Genomic DNA, 13930 nt, shown 5'->3' with positions numbered 1-13930 from the left:
TTTAGTTTTATCTGTATTTTGCAGCTGTGCACGTGACTGTATTCAGTACTCAGGAATTTCTAATCAAAACGACTTCAGTCGTAAGTTTTTTTTCATGTTAACATGGTGCATTCAACCGTACTCTGTGGGTCCATCTTTACGTTTAAATCGTCTAATAAGTGATTTGCATTTGCAGTTGAATGAGATGAAATGTATTTCCTCTTTATGAAAAAATTAGATGTTAGGTTTCAAATTTCGTGACTCGGTTGCTGAAATATGTGAGAAACAGCGGAGAAAACAATGAAAAACTTACCAAAAACACAAGGAAGAACATTTTTAACCTCCTGAGTTCAGCATACAATGGTTAGTCATAGTGTGGTAGAACATCACGTCACTCAGAGCGTACTTTTAGTCACAGCTGGTTAAAAACACTTCACAGACATAATTCAACCTGTTGTAATCAAAGATGAGGTTTATTACATAGTGTCAGAAATTAGAGTGCTAAGAAATTGACGTATACAGGGAATAAATTTAAAACGAGTCTTTGAAATTAATAAAATAACTATGGCCAGTGAAATCTGCATGTTAATTTAATGTAGATTCAGGCTTTTTGATTTTTTGAGGTATATTCCCTATTTTTCTGTCAAATATACGTTATTACCATTGGCTTCATTGTACAGTATTACTGAACTGTTATCTGTTTTGTTGACCAAAAGTTTGGTATACAGTATACAAAGTGTAGTGACTGATTTTTCGAAGAGGTTAGTAAGAAAGCATTTAAGTGTTCTTGGAAATAGGTCTGGAAATTTCTGCCTCTTTTCCCTACTTGGTAGGAAGGATAATTGTGGCCTGATACTTTATACACTCCACAGTTGTTCAACATCTGGTTGGCTGTTATTGTGTTGTGGATTAGAAAGTATCCTAATTTATTGTTACTGAAGAGTGCAATTGTTACACTGTTCTATTTTGGAAAGGTTAGCAATTTTCTGTGATACAAAACATGGGTTTTGCACATTAACAGTGAACATCATCATTTAAAAATGGAATAGGAAAATATATTAAACTTGTATCACTGGTCTGACTATTGATGAATGTATGAAAAGTATCCCGAACTACAGCACTCTCCTAGCTCTTTAAAATTAGTGCTAAGTTCTTAACAATAGTAAGCTGTTACAAGTTAGATTCGCACTATGTTATAACTTACGACACACCTGATGGACCGTTTTAAGTAAATAACACATATTTACATAACAAATCAACGATCAACGGTTAGTCAGCTCTATTTACTCTCGTTTGCAGGTAAACTGGACGAATGCTTAGTGAAGGGCTTTCGGCAGTATTTTGTATCGACTATTTAGCTAGCCGTATATTAGCGTTTGAAGAAGGCTGTTTAGAAAAGTTTTTACAGATTTTTTGTATAAAACATTAAACAAGAGATAGAAAGGAACAGCTTACAATTACGCATCATTTATTCAATAAGAAACTAATGTTAAACCACACTGCAGTTTCCATAAAGACTTATGCTTCATAAAAACATATTAGTATTTATAATGTGTGAAGGAATAAAGCAAGCATACAAACGCAACTAACTGCTGCACATAACTTGTTGAGAAGCAGAGATATATCAAAATTAGATGGTGAAGTGAAATTAATAAAATGTTTAAAATTTCCTTGGTATTTTTGGTTTTCCCCTTCTCAGGGTGGGCCAAATTAATGTATTTAGATAGTAGGTTCCTCCTGCTTGAATTGCACAATCGTCTTGAATTGTTTTCATCTTCTGAAGGAGTTGAGAGAATTATAAGATAAATACTTTTGAAGAGTTCTGTATATCGCCCTTTAAGTGTTGTTTGAAGCTTCCAGTCCCATTATTCTCTCGTGCCTGCCTCCCCGCCATTATTAAAAGTCCTCGTACAACCATTGATGTGCTCCTATAGCGTATGGATATTGGGAGGAAATTCGTGAATATTCCTCTGTATGAATATCCACTTGATTTATATTTGTAAATTTGTGTTTCTCTACGAATTTTAAAATTTCTCTGCATAGATATTAACGAACGAACCCAAGGGAATTAATATGTGAATCTTCCACAACTAGAGGAATCATGAGAGGGAGGGAGAGAGGTGGGGGGGGGGAGGGATCAAGAGAATAATAAAAATATTAAAAGGGAACTATAATTACGTAGATTTTATATTTATTGTAGTGAAACTTACAATAGTGGTACAATAGGAAATGAAAGATGTATGTTTGTAGTAGATCGGGGAAACATGATAAAGTGTGTTGTAAGTACGTCCCGGATATTAATTTCCTGAAAAAACAGTGAAATATGCAAACATTTCCGACGTAATACTTATTTAAATATGAACTTACAAATAAAATGTCGCTTAATGTAAGTTTATTTAATAACATTCTTGTACAGTTTTTGGTACACCATGTAATACGAAATTCACTTCTAAACATAGTCTAAACATAGTGCTACCATTTAACAGTGTTTCAAACAAACTAGCACTTGTTTTTGAAATGTCTGCATGTGTCTTAAAAGGAAACATGAAGTAGAGTGAAAACACAAAAACATGTTTTTCTACTGCACATCACTTGCACAAAGTATCGAAAATATCCCAAATCAGTAAATACGTCCTGTCATTTTAAGTTTCTGCAGAATTTCACTGGATCGCAAGGTGCATTTTCAGTTTTTTCACTGATGATAGATTTGCACCATGAAAAGCTCCTTTCCACATCACACGACATAAGAAGAGCGTATTTGAAGGCAGCGAAGTCGCTGGACGCCATCTGTGGTTGATTCTCTTCAAATGTTGTGTCATTATCAGAAAGACTGTCAGTAATTTCGTACATTGTACAAAATCCAGGATTCCGCTTTATAAAACTTTACAATATGTTGTTCATTTTGTCAGCCACATGATCACGAGCTCGATCCAACTCGTTCTACATATGTTACGCCATTTACACGAAGTCACACTGTTGAGTACAAATACCTTCCAATGATATGATTACTTTTCATCCTAATGGAAAGTTGTCGTTGGTGTATGATAGTTTCAAGATAAAGTATCTGTTAAGACCTTTCTTACAATTATGAAGTACTTGATTCATCGCTAGCATGCTCACAAAAGACTGTCTTTATTTTGGAGTTGAAGGGACAGTAATAGTCATCAGTACTATGTCAAGAACTCTGTAATGCAAGAGGTGGCTGTGGGGAAGGGGGGGGGGGGGTAAGATGGGTAGTGCAGCTGCTTGTTTCCTGAATTTTGAACCGGTAGCGGAGCTTTCATATTGATTTCCTTGCCACAAGAAGTTAATTAGACCAAGTCAGGATATTCTGATAGCACCTCTTCAGGAACTCTGTGTAACGCAAGTACAAGGCAAGTGATGTACACCAAGCTGGTGTAATAAAGTGAAGATCCATTGGCCGCTTTAGCCATGTATGAAGCACCATCACTTATAAGCAGCAAAACGCTGTCTGGGTTCACACCATCCCGTCACATTAGTTTCATAGAATTTTCAAAGATAATTACATGTGCCGAGATTTTTACCCTCGCGGGAGCTTCAGATGTTCGGAGGAACATTTCTCCACATTTGCAACAAAACGCTCACGCACATCGTTGGTTTCATCTATGGACAGCTAGACCAATTCGTCATCAACACTGGTGGAACACGGATAAGTAGTTCTACCTTAGTGTAGATTCATCTGTAACTGGATGTGCTGTGTGCTTCTCAAGGAAACGCTTGAAGTGTGTATTGTTCAGCTTCTCCATTGGGATATTGCAAGACACCCTCATGTCACACAAGTCTTTGAGGAATGTTTACACGATTGAAAATGGCTCTAAGCACTATGGGTCTTAGCATCTGAGGCCATCAGTTCCCTAGACTTAGAACTACTTAAACCTAACTAACCTAAGGACATCACACACATCCATGCCCGGGGCAGGATTCGAACCTGCGACCGCAGCAGCAGCACGGTTCCGGACTGAAGCGCTTAGAACCGCTCGGCCACAGCGGCCGGCGATTGAAGATGGACCTAACTGCTCAAATAAAAGCGATTGTCTGCTGCTATTATCAGCAGTTCTCTTCATACGGCTACTGTGTTTCGTGCTATTACAGTGTATTACACATTAAAGTGCTTTTCAGCATTAACATCACATACTTTACAACATAATATACTTCCGTAAGTTCTGAAGAACTTTCCAAAACCGCGAAATAGATATCGCAACTTCACGCTGTTGAAACACTTTTCTTTCATCATGCTGATCCAGAATGACTTTGTATTCAGACTGAGTTGTGTGACCGTGTCTGTGATATTTATTACGTCGGAAGCCACCTTTGTTGGCTTCGACTGCGTTTCGTCGACATCGCGCCAAAATGTCTTACTTTAACGAACGGACTACTGTGCTACGATAGGTGTTTACTATAGTCCTGATAATTAAAGCTATGTAGTGACTGTTGTGTTTATTTGTTACAGTATCGTGAGAAATTGTCATGTGAGCAACATTTCCATATTATTACTCTTGTGTCCTTAATGGTTCGGGAAATATGTGCATTTTTGGGAAAAATTGAACGAAACATGACATATTATTGCAATAATTGGCCGAAATGCGACATGTTACTGAAAAGGGTGTAAATATGACTCTATACGCATAATTACAAGAAATTTTTCTACAGTAAGAACCTAGATAAGTTCATAAATTTTCGTAGCGTCAGCCGAAAGCTCAGGAAACAAATATGGCATGTCATGAAAATTCGGGCCCTAATTATAAGCAGAGGAAGTGAACTGGTCTAAAAATATAATTGCTACAGGACGCCATTAAAATGCTGGAATTACAATTACTTTCAACTTCAGGATAGACTCGGTAGTATCAGTCATTGTCCAGATCTTAGGAGGGCGTGATGTCACGTTTTACATTGGTGTTTAGAGAAATAAATGCACAGATGAGTTACCAAGATCACATTGAAGCTTACTTTCTAGGAACTTCAGTGTATGAGCCTATGTTCTATAAACACGAATTGCCGTCAAGATCCAAAATGAGATCATAAGGTAATATTTTTCAGTGTTTCAGAGTAGCGGATGTCATTGGTCGAATAAGGTTTACGCACGAAAGGTAACTTCATTAACAATAACTGACATGAATGTGCAACGGCCTTGCCGCAGTGAATACGTCGGTTCCCATCAGATCACCGAAGTAAAGCGCTGTCGGGCGTGGCCGGTACTTGGATGGGTGACCATCCGGGCTGCCATGTGCTGTTGCCATTTTTCGGGGTGCACTCTGCCTCGTGATGCCAACTGAAGAGCTATTCGGCCGAATAGTAGCGGCTCCGGTCACCGAAAACCATCATAAAGACCGGGAGAGCGGTGTGCTGACCTCACGCCCGTCCTATCCGCATCCCCGTCTTAGGATGACACGGCGGTCGGCTGGTCCCGATGGGCCACTTGTGGCCTGAAGACGGAGTGCTGCTATACATGAATGTGCTCAACAAAATAGTTCGAGTATACATCGTCGGCCAGAGTCAATTAGAAATCCTTTACCAATGTTGCACCAACGAATTTGGCGATTGCTATGTTATTATGCATTGGCTACTATTGTCGATTTTCAACGAGAGTTCAATACCGTCCTGCCCTCATTATCCGAGGGAGTTCTTCAGTCGATCGTCAGCGTCCGCAACATAAATTATCAACACTTCTTCAGCTTCTTCTTTCGTCTTTCCAGTTTATTCTACGGGGACGACATTGTTACGTGGGTTGGGTCAATGTTAGGGATACAGTAGTTGGTGGCCGCGTGTCCTCCCAGACGCCAATAATCTTCAAGAATTGCCAGTAGAAAATTATGGAGTCCTCTCATGACGCATTTCGTAAAACCTGACAGACGTTCAGGATACAATCAATTACAAAATGTTATGTGATGTGGACTAGCGTCGATGTTTCTGTCTATGTAGCAGACAGACAGGAGCTGTTAGACACACACTGGAGTGAAAGGCTGCGTGAACCCCGACGCTAGCGATCATTGCTCGCAAAGAGGTGGGGGCGTGTGGAGCTGTCTGCCTGACAAAGAAACCATTGATACTGGCGTAAAATAACTGTCACGAAGGAATTCCGTTGCCATAGGGGCAGCAGGGGGCTTTACGGGTTTCTACGAGTAGTTTTCCCCAGGGCGACCGACCGTTGCTGCCTTACAGATGGTGTGAGGTAGCCGCCATGGCGCGTACACAGAGTCCACAAATAATTCAAGGCTGTCGGATAAGTAAAATTCGTATTATTAAAGGTACAGGATGGTCAATGGAACCACGTGGTAGGGAGAAAAGAAACGAGCAAGCAGAACTATGTATCCGTTCTGCATACAAAATGATATTTTAGATACTGCCGATGAAAGCTATGAATATAACTGTTACGTTTAAAAATTAATAATACCTCACCGCCATAAGCGATCTTAAAGAAACAAGTGTCCGCACGTAGTACGTAATTTTAGTTACTAGCAGGATGTTGATTCCGACGGTTGAAAAAGAGATTTTAGTGCAAAATGAATCGTAGAACAATGCATGTTACGGCGTCTTAGAAAATGAACTGTAAGATTTACCTTTAGGCGTGTCATTCTGTGTTCAATATAGATAAGAGCAAATAGCTCACTCATTAAGATGTAAATAATTAAAAAACCAAGGCCCGAACGACACACTGATGTCACCATGGAAAAGCTGGTGAAATTTTAGCCCCAATTCATACAAATACTTAAGGTAGCGACAAGTGTAATGTACTTTTTATTTGTTATGGGATACATGTGGTTTATTCTGTTTTTTTGTGTAAATAGACTGCGAAACTGTCATTTTTTAAAACATCAGATAACTCAGCGTGCAATTGCTGGTCATGTATTTGTATGTGAGCCTTTCATAATAATATGTCCATTATGCGTAATTTTCTGGGTTTTGCAACGACAAATCATATCTATATCAAGGCACTAGTAATCCTGACCTGTGTGCCATTTCGTTTTGGCAGGGTGTATGCACTGATGAGCAACATGTCATCCGCGACGAAAGTATTTTAATATTTTCTGGCTGCAAGTCTAGGGACCCGTAGTATTTTCTCTGGAGTTAGAAAACTTAGTGAAGTTCTCGACAGTTACGCTGGTTAACTCTGAAGATTAGAGCGGTTTAAAATTTTCGCAAGATTTTAATTCTAGCCACCAGCGCTGTGTTAGGAAACTAAATTTCTAAATGGGTTCGTGGACTCTCAAACCTAATCCTCAAATGTATAACCGACTTTTTTTTCAGTGTTAGCTTCTAACGGCAACCATATACGGCGACTATAGCTACTGTCTGATGTTGCTATCTGACGGTGTCAAACAATAGTTTCGTTATTGAAATGTACTCAGTTTGTGTTGTAGTCATTTGTTCGTTTCACCACTGATAATCCTGTCTGCAAATTAAATCACTTTATAGGAAGCTAACAGAACATTAACGGCATACTGTGACAGGTGTGTGGTCATGTCCTAGAACACAAAGGAAACCATGGAACTTAAGAAACTGGTCACGCAACTTAGTTAACCCCTTAGTCATACAGACACATTTTGTGGAAGATAGTTAGTACGTCGCATACTTAGAGAGTAACACTTTTCTCTCAACCTTAGTGATTAACTCTTAATTTATATACTGCTTAAGTATGTCGAAGCTTTACATATGTACTCTAACAGCTGTTCTATTATTCAGAATGCCGATACATTAAAGTGAAACGCTACATAAATCTGCACAAACTCCCAGCTGTGATGAGTGAACTTCTAGTTACACGCAGAGTTACTGCATACCACCCTAAGGCCGCAGAGTCTGCATACGGGATGAAGCAAACTATCTGCAACATGAACTTCTGGTACAGCCACCTTCCTCGCTTCTGTATGGTAGTCCATAGCTAGACACATCACTGCATAGTTTTCTCATCCTCAGCTTAGCTCAATTTCAGTCAACTATTTGCTGTGTAACACACTTGAATTTCAATAAAGAATATTTGATTTATTATTATTGTCTTAATTTATGTCGACCAACAAATATTTATGCGTTAAATAATAACTTTCTAATTTGTCATTTGCTGGAATGGGATCAACCCCATCTGCGAATAACACTTGAGTGGGGAATAAAACCCGTCTTAAAAAAAAAAAAAAACCTATTTTCCTTATACAGTCTTCTCAATCGCAATTATGGTTGTCGTAATTTTCGCCATGAAGGGGATGATTTTATTTGATATCATGCACTGTAGTAGACACAAGGATATTACTTTTTCGCAAGTGTGCGAAAGGGTAACAATCAACGAGTTTGGACATCAAATGTCAGAATTTGGACGTAGTTGGGAAGCTAGAAAACTGAAAAGTGAAATTTTATGGCTGAGTCTAGATATATGGGGTGGTCAGTGAAATGAAATGGAGAGAAGACAAGTATTTCTGATCAGACGAATATATGGTGATATCAGCAGCAGCAGAAAATGGTATTACAGGATTAGCATTCGCTGTGAGTAGGTACATTGGGCAGAGACTGAGTTTCTGTAAACAGTTGTGAGTAGGCTGTTTAGGTTTTCTTATTGGTAACGCCACGTAGTGCTCTGTATGAAAATCACTGGCTGTGCTGTGTGCAGTCTGTGGCTAGTTTGCATTGTTGTATGCCATTGTAGTGTTGGGCAGCTGGATGTTAACAGCGCGTAGCATTGCGCAGCTGGAGGTGAGTCACCAGCAGTGGTGGATGTGGGGAGAGAAATGGCGGAATTTTGAAATTTGTAAGACTGAATGTCAAGAACTGCTGTATATATTATGACTTTTGATGACTATTAAGGTAAATACATTGTTTGTTCTCTATTACAATCTTTCATTTGCTAACTGTGCCTATCAGTAGTTAGTGCCTTCCGTAGTTTGAATCTTATATTTAGCCAGCAGTAGTGGCGCTAGCTGTATTGCAGTAGTTCAAGTAACTAAGATTTTTGTGAGGTAAGTGATTTGTGAAACGTATAGGTTAATGTTAGTCAGGGCCATTCTTTTGTAGGGATTTTTGAAAGTCAGATTGCGTTGCGCAAAAAAAATATTGCGTGTCAGTAATTTGTATAAGGGGACGTTTCATATGGCGACCCTGCCAGGATACCTCACTGGAATCTTCTGATTTTTTCTTGTAATTTGTGTAGCTTTTGCTTATTGCTAGTGCGTAATTGCAGAGAGAATTTCCTTTGTAGTTGTAGTTTCTCATTCTTGTACAGTAAAACAGTTGTGGCATGCATGTAGGTTTGCACCAAGTATTTCGCAGCTGCGCTTGCAATTAATGAGATATCATTTTCAATGCTATCTTAATATGTTTTCTTATTTTGCTCTTCAAATTGTGGTTTTCTGTGTTGTCGTGTGAAATATTGTGACATTAATGGCGTGTGAAAACCGTAATACTAGGTTCCAAAGTAAACTGAGAAATGACAGTGAAGACGAAAGCAGTGTGTTAGTGCCAATGTGCAATGAATTAACTAATGTTCAAAGTAGTAATTTGGTAATTGTGCGCAGGGAAATAGAGCGGGCGGTAAACAATGGTGTAGACAGTGAAACAATTAGTGAACAGGGAAGCATTATCGATCGATCGGTCGGCAACAGGCCGCCTCAGGAATCGGGAATGACAAGACACAATTTTGCAAATACTGCAGATTCAGGTTTTGGGTCCTCACCGTTTTCTCAAATAAGTCAAGACACATTTTCTGCTTGTCAAAATTTGAATGTTGCCGGTGCAACTTCACTGCCGAAAAGCACTGAGGAACATGTTTCAGACACCTTTCCATTGATATTACAGATAATGCAACAAATGGGACATAGGCTGCAAAAGTTAGACACAATGGAAAAAATCTTCAAAAGTTAGACACAACGCTTGAACAAAATCAGAAACAAATGGGACAAAATCCTCAAAAGTAAGACACAATGGAACAAAATCTTCAAAAGTTAGACACCACACTTGAACAAACACGTGAAGATTGAACTACTGAGTTACATAACATTGAATCGAAATGTCAAAAAGTCTGTAATGACGTAAAAACACAAATTTGTGGGCTTTTTCAACCTATTTTTTCGCGGCATGAAAATGCATTACAGAATCACGAAGCAGCCATAAAAGAACTGCAAACCATTGTTCATGAAAATCATGAGACCTTGTAGGCTAAAATTGACTCAGTTGCATCTACCGATTCGGTTAAGCTGCTTGCAAAATCCCAGGAAAACTTAAAGGACACAGTAGATACGATTTCAACTCAAATGGACACTCTGAAACTTGGTTCAGAAAAACACACTGAGGAAATAAGTTCAATATCGGAGAAAGTAGCCGAACTTTCGGATCAGTTCACTAACTTATCTGCGAAGGTAGATGATGATCTGAACGACACAAGACCTGTAGCCATCACTGACACACAAGAGTATGAACAAATTAAAAACTTCAAACAAAATCAGAATCAAATTAATACGCAATACAAAAGAGAAATCTGGGAAGTACAAGATCAGTTGGCACAAGTAATACTAAAATTACATACTTCAGAGGACACTCGCGCTCCAACACGGGAAGAGGAACTTAGAAATATGGAAAGGCCACAAAATAATAACACGGGGCATTTCGGAAATTATGAAAGAAATTGGCAAGGTGCACCGAATTTTGAGATGGAACCGCCGACACGACGTAACAATGACCGATATGCTACTTGCCGACACGATGATTTTGACTAGAAGCTGTTCATTACGACACGTAAATTCAAAACATTTAAGAATTCTAGCAACGACATTTATCCACAAGCGTGGCTCCATCAATTCTCTCATTGTTTTCCTCCAAAATGGATATTAGAGCACAGATTAGAATTTATGTATGGCTACTTAGAGAATGGACCAGCTGTAAGAATGTGATCGGTCATTAACGATTGCCACAGTGAAGGAGAATTTTATCATGCCTTCCTCTCAGCATATTGGTCTCAAGCTACACAAGACCAAGTAAAACATAGCATCATAATGATGAAACACTTCGAAAAATCTGAATTTTCCATTGTTGTGAAATATTTTGAAGACGTGTTGCACAGGAATCAGTAGCTGTCAAACCCATACAGCCCCTCAAAACTCATCCGCATTTGCTTAATCAAATTACCTGAACATTTGCAATGTATTATTTTGGCAGGACGTTGCAAAGACGACACTGAAGCTTTTCAGGGACTCTTACAAGAATTAGAAATTTACACTGACAATCGCGGAACGCAAAAACAGGAACACAACAATTACAGGTCACATCCGTCGCAATTCCGTGATGAAAGAAATAATAACTGGACACGACAAAGCTATTCTCACAACACAAATCGTGGCCAAAACTGACACCACCTGTATGACAACCGTTGGCAGAGTAGTAGTAATTACAGGGAAAGATCACCTCTCTGTGGTAGTGACTATCACAGAGACAATCAGAGAAACAGACAATATGGGAACCAAAATAATTATTATCAAGGGAGACAGAATAACTTTAGACTCAACGGTCCAGCGCGTAGTTACGATTCTGGGAGAAATTCTCCACCATGTGACCGACAAGAAAGAAACTATGGAATCTACCGACATGACGACAGACGATATGATCGTAACGACAGACCTGAATTGCATAAGAACTGGCGGGATTCTAACAGGGCGGGGCCCACTCGACAAGGTGAATTTATAGAAGTTGGGTCTCCAAATCCCAATAACGACGTGCGCCATCAAAGAGACAATAGGCAATGACCCATACCGCTGGCAGCCACAAAACGTACTTATGAAACTGACGACGCAGCTGCCATAGCTAGTAATTACGTAAAAATGGAAGACATTAGGGACATCTTACTCCAGGAACACGACGTGAAACATAACAACATTGCAGATCCTGTGATTCACATTACAGTAAATGACGTGAAATTTACGGCAGTACTTGACTCTGGCAGTCCCATTTCAGTAATTAGTGAAACAGTCTTTAGCAAATGCCACAAATCGAACGATTGCCCCACACTTCCGTTATGTAAGATTAAATTACAAGGTGCAATCTTTGGGAAAAGTGTAGATGTACGCCAACAAACCAACTTAGAATTCTGTTGTCAAAGCCACAAATTCTCTATGAACTTTCTTATTGTCCCATTACTGTTGACGGAAATTATATTGGGAGTAGACTTTTTTAATGAATACAAAGCAATCTTTAACTTTCACGATGCTGAAATAAGTTTAGAGAAAGAAGGTAAGTCAATAGCTTTGAAATTTGAAGATTGGCTCTCAAACCATGACGAAGAAATTAATCGGCTTTACCTCCTGTCAGACAACAGTATGGAATTTTCGACGGAACTTGACACTAACAATCACTCTGCAAGTACTGACAGGAATGATATCGATGGCGCATTTCATACTAATGAGTTAATTCAGAATAAAATTCAAACAATTGAGAATTGTAATGACACTGATAGGAAAGAGCTTTTTGAGATTTTACAAACACATTCCACAGTTTTTACTTACAAAACAGGAACAATCAAGGGATTTCAATATCAATTTCGTGTTCATGAGCATACTAAATTTTGTGTTAGACCATACGTAATTCCGGCACATTATAGGGACTGTGTTAGAACAGAAATACAATCTATGCTTTACGAGGGCATTATTGAGCCCGCAGTAAGCTCATACAACAATCCATTACATGTTGTTGAGAAGAAAAATGGATCATTCAAACTTGTCTTAGATTCGAGACAAATCAATACTATCATCATTCCTGAAACAGAGAGACTACAAACGTTGGAAGAACTTCTTCAAAATTGTAATGGTGTAAAAGTGTTGTCTTCTATTGATCTGAGATCCAGCTTTTATCAGATCGAACTTCATTCAGAATGTAGAAAATACACAGCTTTCCTTTGTTTCGGCGTTTGTTATCAGTTTCGGAAACTTCCTTTTCGTTTGAACATTTCTTCGACAGCATTCATTCACGGGCTTAATTCCATATTACCTGAGTTCTTAAAACGTCACATCACCTTATATGTAGACGATATTCTGATAGCAGAAGCCTTATGGGAACAACACAGTCGCATCCTCAACAGCGTGTTACATATTTTTGCAGAATCTGGAATTAGAGTTAACTTGGAAAAGCCCGAATTTGGTAGGACAAAGGTGAAGTTTTTGGGAGATATTATTTCTTCTGTAGGCATTCAGCCGGATCCTGAAAAGTTAGCAGCAGTGAGAGCCATTCCAGTTCCATCCACAAAAAAACAAGTCCACAGTTTTCCAGGTCTCGTAAATTTTTACCGTCGTTTTCTGAATATGAAAATTCTAGTTACACCAAAACCTTGTTCTCTCACTGGAAAAAATACTATTTGGAACTAGGACGAACAAGCACAGTTGGAATTCAATTCTTTGAAAGAAGCGTTACTTAACGCGCCGATACTAGCTCATCCAGATCTGTCACAAGATTTCTGTCTTAGCACGGATTCTTCTAAAGTCGGTCTTGGTGCCCATTTATTTCAAGAGGCCATAGAAAATGACTCTAGTGTTCAGAAAACCATTGCTTTTGCTAGCCGAGTGCTAACAAAATCTGAAAAAACTTATTCCGTTACGGAATTAGAAGCTTTAGCTATCGTTTGGCCATTTAACATATTCCGTTTCTTTCTTTCTGGTAAGCACGTAAAAGTATACAGTGATCATCGTGCATTACAATTTCTTACGTCTTCAAAATTAAATCATTACAGGTTAATACGTAGGGCATTGTTTCTGCAAGAATTCCACTTCACAATAGTCTACATACCCGGTAAGGAGAACATTGTTCCGGACGCACTGTCACGCGCACCGGCTGGGCTTGAGAAAAGTAACACAGAAGGCAACCTCGAGAAAAATTTCAGTATTCCTTACATTCAGAAAGTCGCCTTTGAAAACTTCATCACCACATCTTTAAAGGACATTGCTCATGAACAAGATAAAGATCCGATTTGGAA

At 38.9% G+C, this 13930-nt stretch overlaps 1 pseudogene; it reads left to right on the top strand.

Moving 5' to 3' along the window:
• Positions 1–5118: 5118 nt before the first annotated feature.
• On the top strand, positions 5119–5236 carry LOC124617009 (annotated as a pseudogene).
• The last annotated feature ends 8694 nt before the right edge of the window (positions 5237–13930 follow it).

Source organism: Schistocerca americana, chromosome 5 (genome assembly GCF_021461395.2).
Source record: "Schistocerca americana isolate TAMUIC-IGC-003095 chromosome 5, iqSchAmer2.1, whole genome shotgun sequence".
Taxonomy (NCBI): Eukaryota; Metazoa; Arthropoda; class Insecta; order Orthoptera; family Acrididae; genus Schistocerca; species Schistocerca americana.
Note: the sequence above shows the minus strand (reverse complement) of the source record. Positions and strands in the feature narration are given on the sequence as shown.